The sequence below is a fragment of the Macaca nemestrina genome, chromosome 15 (assembly GCF_043159975.1).
Source record: "Macaca nemestrina isolate mMacNem1 chromosome 15, mMacNem.hap1, whole genome shotgun sequence".
NCBI lineage: Eukaryota > Metazoa > Chordata > Mammalia > Primates > Cercopithecidae > Macaca > Macaca nemestrina.
The window spans coordinates 114,345,038-114,362,889 of NC_092139.1; the positions used below are offsets into that span (position 1 = coordinate 114,345,038).

The window sequence follows — 17,852 nt, forward strand, 5'->3', positions numbered from 1 at the left end:
ATTGACCGGGGCTGAGCATGTCTGTGTGGGTTTATTGACCGGGGCTCAGCATGTCTGCATGGGTTTATTGACCAGGGCTGAGCATGTCTGCGTGGGCTTATTGACCGGGGCTGAGCATGTCTGTGTGGGTTTATTGACCAGGGCTCAGCATGTCTGCGTGGGTTTATTGACCAGGGCTGAGCATGTCTGTGTGGGCTTATTGACCAGGGCTCAGCATGTCTGTGTGGGCTTATTGGCCAGGGCTGACATCTCTGCATGGGCTTATGACCGGGACTGAGCATCTCTGCATGGACTTACTGACTGGCGCTGAGCATCTCTGTGTGGGCTTATTGACCGATTGGATGGGCACTTGGGTTGTTGCCACCTCTTGGCTTGGGTGAATGGTGCTGCTGTGGACATGGGTGTGCAAGCATCTGTTTGGGTTCCTGCTTTCAGCTGTTGGGATATATACCCAGAAGCTGGTTTGCTGGGTCACATGGTAGTTCTGTTTTGAATTTTTTGAGGTGCTGTCGCCCTGTTTTCCCTGGCCCCCTATGTGGCTGTGGTTTACCTTCCCCAACTATGGGCACTGGAACCAGGCCAGAGCATTTGCCTGAGAATCCAGTGAGTCCAGAGCTCTGCTGCCAACCCCACCTCGCTCCGACAGCCCGGTGCCCCTGGTCCCCCAGCTGGGGGACTAATGTAAATGACGAGTTGATAGATGCAGCAAACCAACATGGCACATGTATGCATATGTAACAAACCTGCACATTGTGCACATGTACCCTAGAACTTAAAGTATAATAAAAAAAAAAAGGAGGGATCATAATAATAGTCACCAATAGTTACGGGTTCTTAGTACCTGCCAGACTGGAGACAGGTGTAGGGAGCCAGGAACCAGCCCTCCACAGGCTGGTGTGTAGGGATTGAGTTAGGTGTGGCCAGGAGGCACCGGGCAGGTTACTGTCCCTTATGAAGTGTGGCTGTGGCCACCATTAACGTGGGGGTGCCAGGGGATTCGCCCGACGCTGTCTGCCCTTGCTCCTCCCTGGATGAATCCTGACATGCCTGCTAGGCTCCCATCTCTGCTGCCCGCACCAGTCCCAGCCACCGCCCTCTCTCCTCTGCCTGGCCACGGTTTCCTAACTGGTATTTTCACTTCAGGCCTCTTCCAGCCATTGGCCAGGGTGCCCCACGCTGTGCTTGGAATGGGACCACATGCCTTACCCTTACCATAGCCTCTCTGCTCCCACCAGCTCCTTTCTGGTTTGTTTTGGCAAAAGCGCCCTACATGTGCTGCTCCCTTGTCCTGGCGTGCCCTTCCTCTGCAGCCCGCGACCCGTCCTTCATGCCCTCAGCCTGTGGTGCCACGGCTGCTCCTCTGAGCACCTTCCTGGGCTGGTGCTGGGGCCATGGGGTGTCTTCTCCACAGTTAGGGCAGCACTTCCAGCTCCATGGGTTTGTTGGCCTCACCTCCTCTGTATCATTGCACTGAGGGTCCTGTCGGGTGCGCAGTAGGTGCTCATTAAACACTTGGTGCCTGGCTTGGTCATTGTGGTTCCTGGACGTGCAGTACTGCAGCTCTAAGGTGCACTGCCTGCTCCTTGTTCTTGTTCCCTAGTCCCTACTGGATGGCGAGCTGCCCCTTGGCAAGCCCATCCAGCCTGCAGCCTGCAGCAAAAACACGTGCTTCTCTGGTTTTCTATTAGGGCCGCCTGTGCTCTCAGGCCTGTCAGGAGACTCTTCTGTAAGACTGGACTATCAGAGCACCCCAGCTGGCAGGTGGTTACCTGGGCAATAGGTGTGAAGTGGACCTTACCGATTTTTGATCTTGCTTCTAAAATATTTTGGGCCGGGCGCGGTGGCTCACACCTGTAATTCCAGTACTTTGGGAGGCAGAGGTGGGTGGATCACCTGAGGTCGGGAGTTGGAGACCAGCTTGGCCAACATGGCGAAACCCCGTCTCTACTAAAAATACAAAAATTATCTGTGTGTGGTGGCGGGTGCCCATAATCCCAGCTATTTGGGAGGCAGAGGCAGAAGAATTGCTTGAACCCGGGAGGCGGAAGTTGCAGTGAGCCAAGATCGCACCACTGCACTGCAGCCTGGGCGATAAGACCGAAACTCTGTCTCGAAATGTGTGTGTGTGTGTGTGTGTGTGTGTATGTATTATTAATATTATTTTTACTGGCCAGCTGTGGTGGTTCATGCCTATAATCCCAGCACTTTGGGAGGCTGAGGTGGAAGGATAGTTTTAAATCAGGAGTTTGAGACCAGCCTGAGCAACATAGTGAAACTCCATCTTTACTAAAAATTTTAAAAATATTAGCTGGGCAGGACTGGGCGCAGGGGTTCATGCCTGTAATCCCAGCACTTTGGGAGGCCGAGGCGGGCGGATCATGAGGTGAGGAGATCAAGACCATCCTGGCTAACAGGGTGAAACCGTCTCTACTAAAAATACCAAAAATGAGCCGGGTGTGATGGCGGGCGCCTGTAGTCCCAGCTACTCTGGAGGCTGAGGCAGGAGAATGGCGTGAACCCAGGAGGTTGAGCTTGCAGTGAGCCGAGATGGTGCCACTGTACTCCAGCCTGGGCCACAGTGTGAGACTCCGTCTCAAAAAAAAAAAAAAAAGCTGGGCAGTGGCACGTTCCTGTAGTACCAGCTACCCCAGAAGCTGCGTTGGGAGGCCACAGTGACCTAGGATTGTGCCATTGCACTCCATCCTGGATGAAAGAATAAGACCTTATCTCTAAAAAAAACAAAAAAAACCAAAAAGCCCAAAACATTTTTATTTTTGTTTCTTGGCCCTTGGGTTTTGCAGCACAGGTATACATTGCAGACTGCTGAGTGGCGTTGGTTCCTGTCTGGGCCGGCTTGGCCTCAGGCGATCCTGTTGCCCTCCGAGCAGGAGCCTGGGCTCTTCTCCTGGCTGTGTGCTTCCTTGAACACAGAAGGTGTTCTGCAGCCTGCTGTGCGGGGTAGTCCTGTGTTGGGCTTGTACATATCCCAGGGCTTGGTCCATGTGGGAGACTCTTGGTAGACCTGGCGGAGCCCTTTGACCTCAGCTGGGCCACATTTAAACAATAGAAGTTGACAGAAGGGAAGGTAGCCTTTTGGAGGTACACAAAGGCTCTTTTCACTGGAGGAGCTACTTAAGGCCACGTGGGTTTACTTCTGTACTAGATTTGCCCAGGGACCCAGGAACTTCTTTTTTTTTTTTTTTTTTTTTTTGAGACGGAGTCTCACTCTGTCACCCAGGCTGGGGTGCAGTGGCCGGATCTCAGCTCACTGCAAGCTCCACCTCCCGGGTTTATGCCATTCTCCTGCCTCAGCCTCCCGAGTAGCTGGGACTACAGGCGCCCGCCACCTCGCCCGGCTAAGTTTTTGTATTTTTATTAGAGACGGGGTTTCACTGTGTTAGCCAGGATGGTCTCGATATCCTGACCTCGTGATCCGCCCGTCTCGGCCTCCCAAAGTGCTGGGATTACAGGCTTGAGCCACCGCGCCTGGCCCAGGAACTTCTTTAAAATCCACCTGACTCACCCGTTCATTTGCTGCTAGTTCTTTGGTGCCAGGCCACGTGCTGGGCCTCAGGGACACGGCATGCTGATGGTCAGAGAGGCCCATGCTCACACTGGATCCCACGTTGTGGAGTGGGAGTGCTTTGGGGACGTGGAACAGCAGAGCAGGGCCTGCAGAGCACCCCATGGGGAGGGCCGTGGCGCCCCAGGCAGGAGGCGGTGCTTGGGGCTGGTTTCACAGTCTTCTTCACTGTGTTGTTGTTTGTCCTTGACAGCAAGAGACACCTCTCTGAAACCTGAGGGGCAGCCCGGTTGCTGTGGACGGGGCCTACGCTGGTGGCTATTGTGAGTTGGTTCGCCTTCCAGCACCCCCGAATGTGGCGCCCTCCTTGCTGGCTCCTCTGCCTTGGGTGGGACCTGGGATGGTGCGGAGAAGTCCCCGGGCTACAACCAAGGTTGGATAAGAGGGTGGATGGTGGCACGTGGGATCCTTCACCAAGCTTCTTCTGCCCCCAGGAACTTGGAGAGTGTCCAGGCTGCCCCGGCTTGGCCAGGGACCACGCCTTGTTCCTCACCCTTCCCTTAAGAGGACTGGATGGTGGCAAGGCCCACGCACGAACGTGTGATGCGCGGGCCACTTCAAGGAGCACCTGCGTGCCCGGTGAGGGCTGCGGTTCCTTCTGGTCTGCCCTGTCACTGACGTGGGTTAGTGGGGACAGGGGCTTCTGTGAGCGTTCTCGTTCTGCCAGGCATCTGTGGACCCCGGACAGAGACGGTCAGCGACAGCCCACGGACCACACGCCACCCACTGCCCAGTTTCTGCCTGTTTTGTAAATGAGGTCTGATTTGCACACAGCCGTGCCCGTTTGCACCACAGCAGAGTTGGGAAGTTATAGAGGCCGCGTGGCCTGCTGGGCTGAAGGCGTTCACCGCCCGGCCTCTCACAGATGGGGCTTGTTGAACCCCGCCTAGGAGCTGCTCCCTGTGCCTTCGTGATGTTGCAGCCTCTGATGCAGAAACACGTCTGGGGAACAGCCTGCTTTCAGACAGCTTTCAGCCTGTGGGAAACTGGGCAAGGGCTGTGGCAAGAAGACATGGCGAATCCGGGGAATCCAGAAGGGGCTTCCTTTCGGCCGTCTCATTGGCTGGATATTCCCAAGCCCTGGTTGCTAAGAGGGATGGAGAGAGTTGGAAAAAGAATGTTTCCACTAGAAATGCATCCCTCAATGTGTTTCCTGTGGCTTAGTTAATCTGCTTCTACAACACAGTGGTTTTTGCTTGCCTACCTGCGCCTAAACTTAGCTTTCTTGCCAGCTTTGTTTTCTTTAAATAAATATCTGTGCAGGCCGGGCGCGATGGCTCACACCTGTAATCCCAGCACTTTGGGTGGCAGAGGCGGGGGGATCAATTGAGGTCAGGAGTTGGAGACCAGCCTGACCAACATGGTGAAACCTTGACTCTACTAAAAATACAAAAAATTAGCCGGGCGTAGTGGCAGGCGCCTGTAGTCCCAGCTACTCGGGAGGCTGAGGCAGGAGAATCATTTGAACCCGGGAGGAGGCGGTTGCAGTAAGCCAGGATCATGCCATTGCACTCTAGCCTGGGCAACAAGAGTGAAGCTCCATCTCAAAAAAAAATTAAATAAAAAGTAAACATCTGTGCAGTCACTCTGCCAGGGTCCCCATTCAGGCTTCTAGGCAGAGGGGCCTGTGAGCTGTCATACAGTGTGATGGATGGATTAACAGAGGCATATGCTAGGGAGGGTGGGGTGACTGGTACTGAGCTGCTTCTGGGGCTGTCCTGGGGTTCAAGCAAGCTCAGGCTGTGGAGTCCAGTGGAGTCAGTTCGTGCTCCTGTTGTGCCACTTCTCTCTCACCCTGCCTCCCTGAACCTCAGTTTACCCATTTGTCAGTTGGCTTAGTAAATGCTTCTTCCTTTCAACATTGGGACTGGGGTGGGGGAGATGAACGCTGCTGGGAGCTTGTCACTCTCGTCCTTTCATCCTGGTTTGTACCCTCTGAGAGCTTATTGGGCAGAGGTGTGGATGGAACTATTGGTGGCATTATTTTTATTTATTTATTTTTAGAGACAGGGTCTCGGCTGGGTGTGGTGGCTCATGCCTGTAATCCCAGCACTTTGGGATGCCGAGGTGGGTGGATCACGAGGTCAGGAGATCGAGACCGTCCTAGCTAACATGGTGAAAATCCATCTTTACTAAAAAAAAAAAAAAAAAAAAAAAAAAAAATTAGCCGGGCATGGTGTCGGGCACCTGTAGTACCCGCTACTCAGGAGGCTGAGGCAGGAGAATGGTGTGAACCCGGGAGGCGGAGCTTGCAGTGAGCCGAGATTGCGCCACTGCACACTCCAGCCTGGGAGACAGAGCGAGACTCTGTCTCAAGAAAAAAGAAAAAAAAAAAAAAGAAGAAGAGACAGAGTCTCGCTCTGTTGCCCAGGCTGGAGTGCAGTGGTGCAGTCGTAGCTCATTGCAGCCTTGAACTCGTGGCTCAAGTGACCCTCCTGCCTCAGCCTTCTGAGAAGCTGAGACTACAGGTGCACACCACCACGCCTGGCTAATTTATCTTTTATTTTTTGTAGAGGCAGGGTCTTGCTGTGTTGTCTGGGCTGGTCTTGAACTCCTGGGCTCAAGCGATTCTCCTGCATTGGACTCCCAGAGTACTGGGATTTCAGGCGTGAGCCACTGAGGCTGGCTGATGGTACTGTTGTTATTGTGACTGTTATTGTGCTTTCCTCACCATGGATGCTGTGCTGCAGACCTAGATTTGGATGACGTCCTTGGCCTGTTGGAGGAAGGCCCTCTCTCCTTGGTGGCAGGAGTTGGTGGTATTGAGCAGGCTCGGGTGTGTGGGAGGCCTGGGGGAAGTGAGGGCACAGTGCTGAGTCCTGAGAACAGCCTGTAGCAGGTGCTGCCAGCCCTCATCTGCCTGGGACTTCCTCTTAAGGCCCAAGCTGGTGTAAGCCTGGACTGTGGCCCGGGTCCCCTGAAGATGGGCTCCTGAGCTCACACCTGTGCTCTGATGCCCCTGCTAACCTCCACCTAAAGACCTGGAAACTGAGGGTTAGGACTGGCTTGACCTGGGCAGCCTGGCGCAAGGAACCTTACTCTCAAGCCTTTAGGTCTGATGCAGGGATGGGAGCAGAGGGTGTGGGCCTGCTTTGTCTACAGCTGGGGCAAGGACAAGCCGTGGTGGCCAATGGGCGGCCGAAGGCTGCTGCACCTTCTCTGATGCAGTCTCCTGCTTCTCGGGGCCCCCAGGCTGAACCGCTGTTTGTGTTCTGGGTGCCGTGGTCCTCTCCTGTGGCTGCCCACAGCCCCTGCTCACCCACAGGCCCTTCCTGCCCCTCCCGTGGACTCCGGGCTTGGGTTCCTGCTCGGGAGCTCGTAGTGACTAACGGCGTCTTGGGATGGTCTCAGAACTTCTTGCCCTGGCTCCCACACCCACAAGACAGTGCTGCCTCCCCAGCGCCCGTGGTTACGCAGTGGTGATGTGTGGGGCGTGAGAGCAGCATTTGTGGAACACTTTTTTGGAGAGTAGGGCTGTGTTTTTGCTGTTGTTACCGCTGCTGGCTGGGCAGGTTGCTGAATCTTTCCAGCACTGTTTCAAGTCGTCCTCTAACAGCCCTGAGCAGGGGCCTCTGTCTGAGGTTATATAGCTGTGGCCAGCTTGGGCCTGGCTTCTGGCTGCCGTGACCCACTGCATGACTGTGCTCGAGATGATCCAGTGGATAGTGGGACACATGCCCACTCCTCCAGGCTCTCCAGCCCCGGTGGTACTTCAGGCGACTGGAGCAGATGTGGATCAACCCCAGCCGGTGCTGGAGGCACAGAGGGCCAGGAGGCAACCCCCAGCCCTGCACAGGCGAGTGTTCCCTGTGTCCCCGAGCCGCTGTCGCTGTGGTATGTGGTGGCTATGGGTTCCCCAGGCAGGTTGATGTGATTGAAAGTAGAGAGTGACTTGGGCTGGGTGGCAGGTTACCCAGTGGCTGGGAAGGCCATCTCGGACAGAGGGCATCGCTTGGGCAGCATCCTGGAGGCCAGGGAGGGGCCTCCATGGTGTGGAGGGCAGGGTGCCAGGATGGGGCTAGAGGTTAGTCTGCTGGCCCTGAGTCAGAGATGGACCCACCCCACCGCGAGGCTTCAGTGCTGCCATACACACCCCCTCCTGCCTCGGAGGCGGCCTGCCTGGCTTGCTGCTTCCTGCTTCCCAGGCTCTTTGACCCCTTGGGGCTTCTCAGGAACTCTCATTTTGCATTTAGACCTCACCTTCTATTTCACGCATCTGTCCCAAGCCTGCTGGGAGGGAGGTGGGTGAGGGGAGGCTGCGGCTCTTCACAGAGCCCTGTGCCCTCATGGCCATCAGGGCCGCGGCCGCAGCAGTGTGAGAGGAGGGATCTGGAGGCAGCTCACACGAGTTCCCAGGAGCTGATTGCTGGGTTTTCAGGAATTCTGTGAGTTGGCCATTAATAAAAATGAAAGTACATAAACTTGCAGTTAGATTAATTATGTTGAAAGCAAAGGCATTGAATACTCGAACCCCATCGCTTCTGAATTATTTGATTGTATTTTACCATTGCGTGTGCTGCCGAGGTTCCCTGGGCCTGCTGCGTGTGTGGCGGAAACTGTGTGCGATGACGGCCGCTGGTGGGGCGGGAGTGTGTGCACCACGCACGGGGCGCTGCCGCCACTCAGGGCCTCGCTTCTCCTTGTGTTGTAGACTTACCAAAGTGATGAGGAAAGTGTTAACGTGCAGATGAAGCTAAAATTTGTGTGATGTCTGTAGCGGTTCGTTATGAATGGCGTAAAAGCCTTGTGAAAATATTCTGCCATTGGAAAGCAGCTACCTCGTTCAGCAAGGACATTTCCCGTGTCGTAGACTCACAGGTGACGTTCCCCTGCATGTCTCCTTTCCACCTTTGTTGTGGTTTGTAAACGGAAACAGAAACACCAGCCAGCATCCGTGTGGTGCTCATTGGTGGTGGCTGCCAGGGGCCAACCGTGGAGACAGGATTTGAGCACACATTCATGAAAGCATTCTGTGAGAGTCAGTTGTCTGTCCAGAATTTACACTTCTTGAGTAGCGCACATTTCATGATTATTTGCAGATACGTGCCGCAGGTAGTTAACATGGGGCATGTGCCTGTGCATGTAGGTTCCCCCGTGTGAAGGTTCCCCCGTGTGTAGGTTCCTCTGTGCATATAGGTTCCCCCGTGTGTAGGTTCCCCTGTGCGTGTAGGTTCCCCTGTGTGTAGGTTCCCCCGTGTGTAGATTCCCCTGTGCGTGTAGGTTCCCCTGTGTGTAGGTTCCTCTGTGCATGTAGGTGCCCCTGTGTGGGTTCCCCTGTGCGTGTAGGTTCCCCCATGTGTAGGTTCCCCTGTGTGTGTAGGTTCCCCTGTGTGTAGGTTCCCCTGTGCGTGTAGGTTCCCCTATGTGTAGGTTCCCCTGTGTGTGTAGGTTCCCCCGTGTGTAGGTTCTCCTGTGCGTGTAGGTTCCCCTGTGTGTAGGTTCCCCTGTGTGTGTAGGTTCCCCCGTGTGTAGGTTCCCCTGTGCATGTAGGTTCCCTTGTGCGTGTGGGTTCTCCTGTGTGTGTAGGTTCTTAAGCATTAACCAGCTCCTTCCTCCCCAGGCCTGGGCAGGATCCCATCGCACAGAGGAGGAAGTGGAGGCTCATGTAGTCGTCTCCTGGCCCTCCCAGTCTTCCTGACTATCTCTCCTGGGCCACGCTGGCAAGGGGTCCCAGAGCGGGCCGTACACTGTGCTGGCATTAGCACCCCAGGGTGTGCTTAGCCCCGGGCCCGCTCCCTGGCTCCCCGGGTGGCTTTCCTGTCACAGTGCAGAAGGCTCAGCTCCCCACACGGGGTTCCAGCCTGACCCTCGTATGACTCAAGCCTGAAGATATTTTGCCAAAGGAAGGAATTCAAGTTTCTTCCTGGAGAAACATCCCAGATCACTGAAGGCTTAGAGTTAAAGTTTTTATGTGTTCGTGGATGCTGTGCTTTGGCAGGGCCCAAGGCAGAGTCCATGGGTGTCCCTTTCTCTTGAGGCCTCTGGCAAAGGAAAGAAGCTGAGCTTTAGCTGGTAACGGGGGGCCCAGGCTGGTGGGGACCCCCCAGCTGTGGCATCTGGGCTGCCTTCGTGCGTCGGTCCCTCACTCTCTGAACAAGTGTCTGTCACTGCCCACCACATGCTAAGCTCTGCAGAGGGAGACTCGGGCACCTGCAGCTTGAGTCCACCTGAGCATCACTGGCAGAACCAAGCTTCCGGAGGCTTAGCCAGACACAGCCCCTGTCCTGGGGGAGCACCAGGCGGGTTCTAACCGAGCAGGGCTGGAGGCACAAGCGCTCAACAAGGAAGCCATCAGGACAATCCAACGACCCCACATCAAACCAAACAGGCTGGTGGAGTGACAGCGGGTGATGCCTGGGGAATGGGGTCAGAGTCAAACATGTCTGGCCCTGCAGTGGGGACAGAGGCGGAGGTCGGAGGGTTCCAAAGGGGGTCAGCAGAGCTGCAGCCAAGCCTCGAGGAACCAGAGCTGATGAGGGTGTCGGTGGAGCAGCCGCGTGGACCCGAGTGCACGGAAGCCCCTGGAGAGGTTCTGCAGGGGTGCTGCAGGGGTGATTTCCCCTTTGAAGGGGAAATGCTTGCCGTGTGGAGAAGGCTTTGGGAAGCACGCGGCTGCCTGGACCAGGCTGGAGTGGTCAGCAGACGAGAGGCACGCGGCCTCCTGGACCGGGCTAGGGGGGTGGGGAGAGGGGAGGCACGCGGCTGCCTGGACCAGGCTGGGGTGGTGGGGATAGGGGAGGCACGCGGCTGCCTGGACCAGGCTGGGGTGGTGGGGATAGGGGAGGCACGCGGCTGCCTGGACCAGGCTGGGGTGTTGGGGATAGGGGAGGCACGCGGCCTCCTGGACCAGGCTAGGGGGGTGGGGAGAGGAGAGGCACGCGGCTGCCTGGACCAGGCTGGGGTGTTGGGGATAGGGGAGGCACGCGGCCTCCTGGACCAGGCTAGGGGGGTGGGGATAGGGGAGGCACGCGGCTGCCTGGACCAGGCTGGGGTGTTGGGGATAGGGGAGGCACGCAGCTGCCTGGACCAGGCTGGGGTGTTGGGGATAGGGGAGGCACGCGGCTGCCTGGACCAGGCTGGGGTGTTGGGGATAGCGGAGGCACGCGGCTGCCTGGACCAGGCTGGGGTGTTGGGGAGAGGGGAGGCACGTGGCTGCCTGGACCAGGCTGGGGTGTTAGGGGTAGGGGAGGCACGTGGCTGCCTGGACCAGGCTGGGGGAATGGGGAGAGGTGGACAGATGTGCAGCCCCGTCGGGAGGTGGGCGGCCGGCACGCGCTGCAGGTTGGCAGTGAAGTGAGGAAGAGGCTATCAAGGGCTCTTGAGGGTTTCACCCAGGCAGCTGGTGGACACGGTGCCATCCAATCAGAGTGCCCCTTGAGACCTGAGCCTGTGCCAGGTATGGCATAGTTGAGATACTAGTGAGCTGTCCAGCTCGGAGCCTGCAGGGAGGCCAGGTCAGGGGGCAGAGGGTTGAGAGCAGCTGAACACCCACATATGGATGTCAGCATTCGAGGCTGCCTGACTGTGCCCAGCGGGCAGGACTGAGGCCTGAATCTAGGGAGGGGATGAGACTCGTGGGCAAGCCTTGAGTTTGGGGCAACACACGTCATCCGATGTCAGCTGACCCCTTGAGGCTGATGTTGGAACCCTAGTGGCCAAGGCCGGGCAGGGGCCGGAAGCGCAGGATCTGCAGTCTCAGGACCCCAGAGGGGTCCAGGGAGCTGCGTGTGTGCTCGGGTCCTTGGGCCTCTCTTTGCATCAGGAGTTAGGGAGGTGCAAGTGTGTGGCTGTAAGCATGGGGACACTGGGGTGGATGTTTTTGTTTTGTTCTTAGAGACAAGGTCTGGCTCTCACCCAGGTTGGAGTGCGGTGGTACGATCGTGGTTCACTGCAGCCTCAAACTCCCAGGTTCCCAGGCGATCCTCCTGCCTCAGCCTTCTGAGCAACTGGGACTATAGGCACGCACCACCGCGCTGGCTGGTGTTCTTATTTCACTTTTTGTGCCACTGTGTTGCCCGCCTCAGCCTCTCAAAGTGCTGGGATTACAGGCCTGAGTCCCAGTGCCTGGCTGGCGTTGGGGTATTGGTAGAACCAGGCCTTCTTTGCTGGCCCCCGTCCCCGGTCCTCCTGTTCACTCTGCAAAGCCTTAGCATCTGCCGGCTGCCCCATCCTCACATCTTCTCCAGCTGTCCAGGTTGACTGTCCAGCTGCTGGTCTAACCTCCATCCCAGGCTCTTCTGACAGTGAGGTTTAGGGGCTACCTTCCCCAGGGGACTGAGACTTGGAGGAGGGCCAGGCGGGGGCTGGAGCCCATGCAGTGGGGGCGGGGGTGGTGTGCCTGTTTTGTTCAACATCTGTGAGTCCTCCAGGGACGTTGCTTAGGAGGGCTGGCGGCTGTGGGAAAGCGGATGCTGTTTATCCCAGGATCAGTGGGAGAGCCGCCAGATAATAAGGGGATGAAGGGCGTGCTGGCAGCTGGGCCCTGATGTGGAGGTCACTATGATCCAGGGACTCAGAACTTAGAGAGGAACTTTAGCAGGGGAGATGGTGTGAGGGAGACACAGCTCAGGGCAAGCGCCAGAGACCAGGAACCACTTTTTTTTTTTTTTTTTTTTCCGAATTTTGGGCTGGGGAGGGGGAAATAAAGTCCTTTGTGGTTTCCAAGTCCAGGGTTCTCTAGACACTGTCGCCTTTGTGTGACCAGAAGCAATTCAGCGGTTTCCAGAGCAGCATGCTTTTGTGTTCCAGGGCTGGCTGGCCCAATTCCGTCCTGCTTGCAGAGAGGGCCGGGAGCCTGGCCGGGCGCTGCCCTGAGCCTGGGGGATCCTGGGAGAGCCTGGACAGCCATGGTGAGCCCTGCTGCCTTGCTCTGCTGCACAGGACTGGGGTCCTCCAGGCTCCAGGGCAGCAGGCACCACCCTCTCTGTGCCTGCTGGTGTTAGGCGGCTTGGAGACTGTGGTTCCTGGTCCTCACAGTACATCCTGGTTCTGGGCCAGGATCTGGAGGAGCCACAGTGCAAGAGTGTTTCTGGATGTATCTGAGACGGATGGAGGTAGGGACAGGGGGCAGGGGGCAGGGGGACATGGTAGGTCTCATCTTAGTGGAAGCTCCAGCCTTGGGAAAAGCTGCCACTCTCTGGGGCAGTGGTCCCGGGTACCATGTGCTCTTCGGAGCCATCTCGATCTTGAAAGGCAGGCTCTCTCCCAAGGCCGGTGCAGGCCGACCCACTGGGATAGCACCTGCGCAGCCCGGGGTGGAGGGTCCGGTGAGGAAGGGCGGAGGCCTCCTGAGAACCTGGTGTCGTCAAGGGGGCGGCAAGAGAAGGAGCCTCTCAGAACCTGATAGGTCGGGGGGAAAGGAGGCCAGTCTGAGAGGGCCACATGGCTCGGAGTCGCAGGGGCCCTGGGCTGCCGGGGGTGGGCCTGTAGGTGCAGGTGGAGGGGCCGGTTCTGGGGAGAGTGGCTGGGCTGCAGGCTGAGGAGCTGGGCTTCCTCCTGGGGCCGTGGACCGTGGGCAGCTGGAAGTAGGGAGGGCAGGGGCTGTCCGGTGGGGGATGTGCGGTTGCAGCGCGCGGGATGGAAGGTGCAGGTGAGACGCAGGTGGGCAGCATGGGGAGACCCGGGTCTGGCCTGAGGTGCAGCCTGGAGCTGTGGTCAGTGTGTAGACGGGCCTTGGTTTCTGCATCTGTAAGTTGGGGGTGTGCTGGGTAACAGCATCCTCCCCCAAAATTCATGTCCCCCTGGTACCTTTGGACCCCACCTTACTTGGAAATGGTTCTTTGCAGATGTCATTGAGATGAAGTCACCCTGGTGTAGAGTGGAGCACTCTTCAACACAGTGCGGGGGCTGCGCATGTGGCTGTGGAGGACACCCCCAGCCCGGCACAGGCACAGGCTGGAAGCGTAGCCCGGGGCCATCCCTGGCGGTGTGTCGTGGAGGGCCCGTCCCTGGCGGTGTGTCGTGACATGTGTCATGACATGGAGTTTGATTCTTAACTGACTGAAGCTTGAAAAGTCTGTCTTTTTGGTGGACCCAGGGAGTTGGGTGAGGAGGGTGGTGAGGTCAGTGGGGCTGAGAGCAGAGTCCTCTAGGACCCTGATGTGTGGATGCCCTCCCCAAGGGCCGCTGTGAGCCATCCAGCAGGAGGATCCTGGGTTTGGGGCTGAGCCGGTGGTTGGGAGAGTGGAATGAAGAGTAGCCGGACACTGTGGCAGGGCACGCGTTGCATTCTGATGGTGACAGGCGGGACACTCAGGGCTTTTGTCCCCTCTCTCAGTGCCTCATTTGCTTGCCTGAGGTGATTGGGAAGGCTGGAATTAGAGCCTCCCAGACAAGGGGGCCGTCCTCTGCCAAGAGCTCTGTGCGTGTCCGAGCGTGGCCCCCGTTTTCCTTGGGTGGAGGCCAGCTCGGTGCCTTACCCAGGGCCTGTGGGCCTCAGCGCCCGGGTTGCCCGCCCCTTCCCTCTCAGCTGTGCTCCCAGGAGGAGGACTCACTGGGCTTTTTGAAAATGGAAGGAAGTAAGTTTTACATTGCTACACTTACCCTAGCCTGTTCATCCTTCCTTTTTAAACATTAAAAAGCAGCAAAAATGGTGGTTACCAGGGGCTTGGGGAGGGCATGGGAGTTCCTGTTCAGTGAGCAGAGTTTCAGTTAGACAAGATGAGTCTGGAGGCAGCTGTGCAGCATGACAGATGTAATTTATGCCACGGAGCTGCACACTAAAAACTGGTGAAGTTGGGCCGGGTGCGGTGGCTCACACCTGTAATCCCAGCACTTTGGGAGGCTGAGGCGGGTGGATCATGAGGTCAGGAGATCGAGACCATCCTGGCTAACACAGTGAAACACCGTCTCTACTAAATATACAAAAAATTAGCCGGGAGTGGTGGTGGGTGCCTGTGGTCCCAGCTGCTCGGGAGGCTGAGGCAGGAGAATGGCATGAACCCGGGAGGCGGAGCTTACAGTGAGCCGAGATCGTGCCACTGCACTCCAGCCTGGGCGACAGAGCAAGACTCCGTCTCTTAAAAAAAAAAAAAAAAGGCCGGGCGCGGTGGCTCACGCCTGTAATCCCAGCACTTTGGGAGGCTGAGACGGGCGGATCACGAGGTCAGGAGATCGAGACCATCCTGGCTAACACGGTGAAACCCCGTCTCTACTAAAAAATACAAAAAACTAGCCGGGCGAGGTGGCGGGCGCCTGTAGTCCCAGCTACTCGGGAGGCTGAGGCAGGAGAATGGCGTGAACCCGGGAGGCGGAGCTTGCAGTGAGCCGAGATCCGGCCACTGCACTCCAGCCTGGGTGACAGAGCGAGACTCCGTCTCAAAAAAAAAAAAAAAAAAAAAAAAAAAAAACTGGTGAAGTTGGTAAGATTTATTTTATGTGTGTTTTACCATAATCAAAAAATATTGTGGGAAAAGAATAGGCATTTTAGGAGATTTGGAGAGAGAATTGTTAGTGACCACCATAAGCCCATACTCCTGACGCCTGGCCCCAGAGCGCCCCAGTCTCTTCACACACCTGTTTGCTATAACAGCGGCCACGGGAGGGTCCCGTTTTTAGTTACCTTTGTCCCTTCACAAGGACAGGGTCCTGTGTGGGTCTGCCAGGGTGTTTCAGGACCCCCTGCCCTGCTGGTCTTGATGGATGGTGTGTGACGTGCTTCCCCCGCCAGGCCTCCGCTTCTTGAGCTTGGTCCTAGGGTCCCTGTACTGAGGTGCGGATTTGCCGGTTCAGGGGGCGTCTGTGTGCTTGCTCTGTCACATTCCGCAGTCCAGGTTAGCTTTTGTTTCCTTTCTTTTTTTTTTTTTTTTGAGATGGTGTCTTGCTCTGTCGCCCAGGCTGGAGTGCAGTGGTGCGATCTTTGCTCACTGCAAGCTCCGCCTCCCAGGTTCAGGCAATTCTCCTGCCTCAGCCTCCCCAGTAGCTGGGACTACAGGCCCAACTAATTTTTTTGTATTTTTAGTAGAGACAGGGTTTCGCTGTGTTAACCAGGATGATCTTGATCTCCTGACCTCATGATCCGCCCACCTCGGCCTCCCAAAGTGCTGGGATTATAGGCGTGAGCCACCGCCGGCCTAGTTTCCTTTCTAGTGAGCTTGAAGGTTTTCACACATTAGGAGGTGGTCTTGTCATTTTTCCTACGTTGACTACGTTGTCAGGCTGCCCTTTTTTTTTTTTTTTAACGGAGTCTTGCTCTGTCGCCCAGGCTGGAGCGCAGTGGCGCCATCTCGGACCACTGCAACCTCCACCTCCTGGGTTCAAGCCATTCTCCTCTCTTATCCTCCTGAGTAGCTAGGCTTATAGGCGCACATCACCTTGCTAGCTAATTTTTGTATTTCTAGCAGAGACGGGGTTTCACCATGTCGACCAGGCTGGTTTCGAACTCCTGACCTCAAGTGATCCACTCGCCTTGGCCTCACAAAATGCTGGGATTACAGGTGCGAGCCACTGCACCTGGCCTAGTCAAGCAGTCCTGTAACATGGATATTAATCCTTTATCTATCATATTTGCTACTTATATTCCTTGTTTTATAGCATATTTTGAAATTTTTTACTGTTTTACAAGTGAGAGCTTTTTACTTTTGCCTGGTTGCCTGTTAGATTTTTTTACTTTGTGGCTTTTTTCTCAGTTTCTTAATATAGACTACCATCTTCTTCTCTCTAGGGATTTGATAGCTACTAAGTTCCCTTTCTTTTTTCTTTCTTTTTTTTTTTTTTTTTTTTTTTGTGACAGAGTCTCACTCTGTTGCCCAGGCTGGAGTACAGTGGTGCGATCTTGGCTCACTGCAGCCCCCACCTCCTGGGTTCAGGCGAATCCTCTGCCTCAGCCTCCTGAGTAGCTGGGACTACAGGCGCCCACCACCATGCCTGGCTAATGTTTGTATTTTTAGTAGACACGGGGTTTCACCATATTGGCCAGATGGTCTCGATCTCCTGACCTCGTGATCCACCTGCCTCAGCCTCCCAAAGTACTGGGATTACAGGCATGAGCCACTGCACCCAGCTGTTCTCTTTTCTTTTGGTTTGTGTGTTTTTAAGTTTACTGAACCTGGCCGGGCGCGGTGGCTCAAGCCTGTAATCCCAGCACTTTGGGAGGCCGAGACGGGCGGATCACGAGGTCAGGAGATTGAGACCATCCTGGCTAACCCGGTGAAACCCCGTCTCTACTAAAAATACAAAAAATTAGCCGGGCATGGTGGTGTGTGCCTGTAGTCCCAGCTACTCGGAGGCTGAGGCAGGAGAATAGCGTGAACCCAGGAGGCGGAGCTTGCAGTGAGCCAAGATGGTGCCACTGCACTCCAGCCTGGGCGACAAAGCGAGACTCCGTCTCAAAAAAAAAAAAAAATAATAAGTTTACTGAACCTTTAGTCCTTCTGCAATTTGTAGCTCCTATATTGGAAACTTTTCCAAATGGCTGACTTTTGCCCCCCCAACCTGGGCTATGAGCAGCGGTTGCTACCTCCCCATCACCCACAGCCCCCTCCTGGGGTCCTCCCAGCTTCCAGGGGGCGCTGGGCAGCAGGACATTTCCCCGTAGAGCCTGTGTCCTGTGGGTTTTGCAGCAGGGATACTCAAGCATCCCAGAAGTAGTGCTTCCCCTCCCCTCACATGCCGGGAGCCTCCGCGGCTCTGTGGCTCAGAGCGGGTTCTGGTGCGTTCTACATCTTCGGTCCTCACTGTGAGTGAGATTTCTTGCCACAAACTGTGATGCCGAGTAGAGCGGAGGCGGCTTGGGAGGCAGGGCGGGCACATCAGGGCTGGACCTGACCTTGCTGTCAGTGCTTCCCTGCCATGCTGCCCGCCCCAAGCAGGAAGTTCGGGAAATGCCCCCGCCAGGGATCACTCCCCGCCCATCTCTCCTGGCGCCTGACCCAGTCGCCCTGTCTTCTTGAATTCCCGGATACCTTTGCCTTACTGGTAACCTTACTGGTATGCCTTACTGAAAAGGTTCAGAGGCAAAAAATTCAGCTCAGAAAACTGGTCCGTGGCAGGACAGGCTTTCAGCCCAGGCGTGCGCAGAGCAGGCCTCCCACGGGGACCCAGGCGCCTTGCACAAGTTGGGGATGGGGTTTTGGGAGAGGCATCCAGGCCGTGGAGCTGCGTGCCGTCCTCTCCCTGCCTAGCTGGTCCCTCCTGTGGGCCACTGACCCTGGCCCCCAGGTTTTAGGGGGTGCCTTGGTGTTGCTGGCCAGTTGGGGCAGCGATGTGGGGAGCAACATCCCATGGCATATCCGCCCTTTGGCACCCGGTGTGTGTGAATTACAGGTGTCCT

The 17,852-nt window shown here is 56.4% G+C and overlaps 1 protein-coding gene across 4 annotated transcripts in view; it reads left to right on the forward strand.

Moving 5' to 3' along the window:
* The window catches only part of LOC105489795 (GRAM domain containing 4), a 102,300-nt gene that overhangs the window by 30,191 nt on the left and 54,257 nt on the right, over nucleotides 1-17,852 (forward strand). Inside the window, exons 1-2 of one of the 4 annotated variants that reach the window (XM_011754882.3) lie at nucleotides 3,773-3,846; nucleotides 4,018-4,162. The exons of 2 other annotated variants lie outside the window; for them this stretch is intronic. The gene's annotated coding sequence lies outside the window, so the exon portion shown is untranslated. Of the gene's footprint in view, nucleotides 1-3,772; nucleotides 3,847-4,017; nucleotides 4,163-12,421; nucleotides 12,637-17,852 lie in introns of those variants that run through there. One more of the 4 variants, XM_011754884.3, reaches the window with a different exon arrangement.